Consider the following 4,977-nt stretch of genomic DNA (forward strand, 5'->3'; position numbering starts at 1 on the left):
TTCTTGTTACTCCTCGTCTCAATTTGTTTGAGCTCGTTTCTCCTACGATTTCGTGCTTCTTGGAACCCTCTAACCAACGCAAAGAACGTCTCAATTTTCTCCTCCTCGTCGTCCTCATCAACATCATTATTGATCGGTTCTTCTTTATTTAACTCTCGAATCTCCTCCGGACTTTCCATGAAATTTTTTATGCTTTTCTGCAGACTTGAGTTTTTTGGATGATAACTAGTCATGCCGTGCAGACAAAATTATGTGATAGTGCTTGTTTCTTATGATTCGGTCACCAATTGATGATTTATATATAATATTTCTTGAGTTTAAGAAAAAGACTAAAACTGGCCATCTTTGTTATAGTCAAGCTGGAATTAGTTGGCTAATTGATGATCATATACAATGACGTAGGTGCTGCTAACGTAACATGTGTGGTCCAAATATTCCCAACTTTGGGTAGAAAATTAGAAATGGCCAAGTCTTTAATACAGTTATAGTACTAGCTTTTGTGTATTTTTCTCAAACTTGGGAAACACGTGGAAACAATTTTTTTACAAAATTACAGACAGTGAAACGCTGTATAAGTCTAAGAAGCAGGACCGAGTAAAACCGAACCGAACCGGACAAATTTGGTTCGGTTTGATTTTTTTCTAAAATTTCGGTTATTTCGGTTTTTCGGTTTGAACCGAAATAAATTCGGTTCGATTCGGTTTTCCAAAATATTGGTTCGGTTTTAACCGAATTATATATATATATATATTAAATTATTTTTTATATATAATATAATATAATAAATATAATGTTAAATCCCAAACACAGACCCGTTGCTTGCCGACTTGCAGTAGATTCATGTCATCACCGATTTGATTCTTCTAAGTATAAAAGATTCTTCCAATTCCAACAGATTTGCTAAATCTGAACTACCGAAGTCTGACAACATGAACTACATATTTTAGTTTATAAACTAAAACTTAATGTATTTTTAATCAAATTAATATAATGGTCTTTAATTTATCTTACTTTTTAAAAAAAATAATAATTTCAAAGTGGTTGTAACTTGTAAGAAATAAGAACCAAAGATGGGACTTCATTTGTTTTCTCCGGAAAGTCAGAAATAGATTGTTTTAGAATATTTCGGTTTTTATAAACCAAACCGAATTAACCGAAATATTTGGGTCCAGTTTTCGGTTCGATTTATATATAAGTTCGGTTCGGTCAGTAAAAATTTAACAATTCAGTTTCCGGTTAATAACCGAACCGGACCGAAGGCTCATTCTTATTAAGAAGGGATAAAACTTGGCAAAAAATAATTCCGTTGCCGGGACTTGAACCCGGGTCTTTCGGGTGAGAGCCGAATATCCTTACCAACTAGACTACAACGGATTGCCGAGTGGATTTATTATATAAACTTCATAATAACGGAATAGCTGTACTTTAGCTGCGCAAAACAAAAGGTACGATAATAATATATTGTAATTTGTAGCTTAAATGATTAATCAACTAATTAATATTGTATATTAGGGTTTAGGACTCGAGGGGATTCTAATTACTATTGTATTTTAGAGGTTAGGAGTCAAGGGAGTATTAAAGGGACTTATTCATTTTAAGCAATATTCTAAAATATGGAAATCGGGATTAGTCCGTAGAAACATTTCGTAGTGATTAATCGGAATACCAATCAGGATATATTTAAAAATATATAATAATATTGAATTTATGAAACTTGATATGTTAGTTTAAGAAAAATATGCATTAATTACTCGGATTCTAAAATTGAATCTATAGCTTAACTTTTAACAACTAATCAGGTAATTAATTGATAAAATCGATGATTTTTAAAATAAATTTGAAGTAATAAATTACTTATTTTAATATTTCCAAACACGTACATAATGTCATCTTCCGTGACGTTTTTGTTATAATTTTACCTCTTCTTTCAACTCACTTTTTGCCTTCGAAATTTTTTAAAATATAAAAATTATTCTCACAAAAAAATAGAAAATTTTAATGAGAATCTCTTCAAGATTTACGGTATTATATTCAGTGAATAGCAATCAGATTTTACAAATCTCTTTCCCTATAGTTACATAGAAATCTCATGAGCTGGTTTGGTTGCTTATCCAGCGTCACAATTACTGTAAATATGTACTCTCTTCATCCCTCCCAAATGTTTATATTTGAATTGAGCACGGAGTTTAAGAAAAATGATAAAATAGTGGAGGAAAGTTAAAACAGTGAGTAAAGTAATAGGACCGATTAGTATTATATGTATAAAGTGAGTATAATGGAGAAAAATAGTGGATGTAGTTATTTTAAAAATTATAAAAACTTTACTATTTTTGGAAAGTTTTGAAATGTACACATCAAGAAAGGAAAGTGTAAACAAATGGGAGAGACAGGAGTAATAAGTTAAAGTTGGTGACAAACGTGCATCTGCCAAGCTTTGTCTGCACATGTTTATTCAGTGTGACCATGGTATAATCCAATAGACCACTATTTTTAGTATTTGTTTCTGAGTTTAGAGCTCTCAGTTATGGCTTTGGAGAGTGCATAGGTAAATGATTAAAGAAAATAGGCTACAAGAATCATGCAGTTAAATATCATAATCAAGTTCAGAACTGAAATTGTTTAAATACATTATAGATTAATGACATGTAGTAAAGCAAACAAATTCAACATTAACAATATACAAAGATCTGGAGAATACTAAAGGCTAAGCTTAAGGTCCAAGTCTGAACCATCTTCTTCTTTCTTGCCTTGCGAATCACTAACACTACCAGAAGCAGTACAGTTCGGATTATTATTATTATGAGCTGCAGCAGCTGCAGGAGGTACCATTCGTAGCGACTTTTGTAGAAGCTCCACATTTTCTTGCTTAAAATCTTCCCATTCAAACGAGGGCATCCAGCCAGAACTAATTTTATCATCGTTACACTTACTCTTCTTGTTCATCGTCTCCATTTCATTCAGTTCTTGCATCCTGTGATCGCGCTCATTGCGGTAGCTTTTAACTAAAGCGTAGAACTCCTCCATTTCTTTTTCTTCGTGATCTTCTTCATGGCTCTTCTCTTTGCTCATATTTCTACCTAGCTTTTTGGTAAAACAGAAGTTATTCTTTTGTTTATAGGGAAGACAACAAAGGACCTCTCACCTCTGTGAATAAAATATGCAAAGTTTATTCTGTAGTTGAGATTGTGATGAGGCTTACGTTTACAACATGACGTCTTAATGCGCAATAAAACAAACTCTAGCAACTGATTTTGGATTCATATTCATATAAGCGTTTTTACTCCCTCATTTCCCCTTTTTATCGGTAACTTGACTTTTCTGCAGTGTTCTGAAAGTCTGTAATTAATCAAAATTAATCAGTCGTTGTTAGATAAAAAAATAAATTGATTAGGGGAAAATTTTGTCAATTTTTTTTATGAAAATAGGTCAATAATTGAAAAATATTTGAAAAACATCAGGTTAATCAATTAAAAATCGGATTAATCGATCAAAAATCGGTCTCTTTAATAAAAAATGTAAATTTGTAAAAAAAATTATTGTCGTATACATAATTACTTTTTTAAATGATTAAAAATAAACTTTTTTAATTTTTTTTTTATCTCAAATTGACCCAATTCATAAGATATATCTTAAAAATTATTTTTTTCTCAAATAATATTACATATTTTAAATTTATTTGTATAAATATATATACTAATTGTATATGTATAATCAAAATAATAAAATAATTACATATATTAATATTTATATATATATAATATTAAATTAATTGCGATTGATGACGAGATTAATCCTGGGATTAATCCATGGATTGTACTTCCACCGCCTATATAGCCGATTCTCGCTTTTTACAAAACTGCAGTATAGTTAAAATTGTCGTCTTTTCTTCTTATAAACGGAAGTTAAATTTATATATTTTTTATTTGAAAAAATAAAATTTTAAAAAAATATTATTTTAATTATACGGTTAAAGGATTTAAAAACGTGTACAGAAAAATTGAACGATATTTAAAATGAAATCGAGGGAGTAGTAATTAATAAATTGTATTATGAACAAAATTGAATTTCTTTGAAGAATGGAAGTAGACCCGACAAATTGGATATCCATATCGGTTTCAGATTGGTTCTACTTTCGGACTATGATACAACTGGAGGATATTCGGCTCATATCATGTGATTCAGTTTGGATCTAATTTTAATATGATCTAGTATTTCAAATAATTTTCAGTTAATTTTTTGGTTCGGATAATTTTCAGATCGGTTTAATTTGGTTTTCGAATAATTATCAGATTATATGATTTGAATCTCGGATCGAATTTCGATTTATATAAATTTTGGTTAGATTTTTGGAAATCAAATTCATTTTGACAGGTGTGTGGACGGACGACGGTCATCATTGTGTGTAAAGAAACTAGTTATTCCCCGAGATGAATAAATCTAACAATGCGGAGTGGTCAAATAAAAAAAATATTATAAAAAAGGCTAATGGAGAAGAAACACAAAAAAGCCATCCTGATTGTGAATTGGGTTGGGGAAGGAGGAAGCTTAAAGAAAAGGTAACCCCAAATTGACAAAAGTGAGAGATGAAATGGTTGTTCTATATTTAGGTACACATGTTGGGCTGCTTTGCTCATTACATGTTTAGAAGCATGCCCTTGTCCAACCACCGACTTTTACATTATTGCAATTTGCGTTTGGTATAAGCAATTTTCTCTACGCATGTAACATAAAATTGTTTACTATTTTTATCTTTGCCTATTCAGGCTGCATTGTTGCTTGCTTGATTTTATATCACATATTTTCACTGGTATTTGTACCACCGGTATTAGTACGATGGGCATTGCAAAAGTTGATTAAAAAATTTATAACCCTACTATTAGATAATATATTATTTTACTTGTATAACTCCCGTAACTATGTATTTGGAGTTCACTTTTTAATTTTGAAATTAATAATATAAATATTAATATTTTATTT

General features: G+C 30.4%; 1 non-coding gene across 1 annotated transcript; it reads right to left on the minus strand.

Moving 5' to 3' along the window:
• Positions 1-1,301: 1,301 nt before the first annotated feature.
• On the minus strand, positions 1,302-1,374 carry TRNAE-CUC (transfer RNA glutamic acid (anticodon CUC)). The gene has a single exon. It is a non-coding gene; the product is annotated as a tRNA-Glu (tRNA).
• Positions 1,375-4,977: the final 3,603 nt, after the last annotated feature.

The sequence above is a fragment of the Apium graveolens genome, chromosome 9, assembly GCF_009905375.1.
Source record: "Apium graveolens cultivar Ventura chromosome 9, ASM990537v1, whole genome shotgun sequence".
Lineage (NCBI taxonomy): Eukaryota > Viridiplantae > Streptophyta > Magnoliopsida > Apiales > Apiaceae > Apium > Apium graveolens.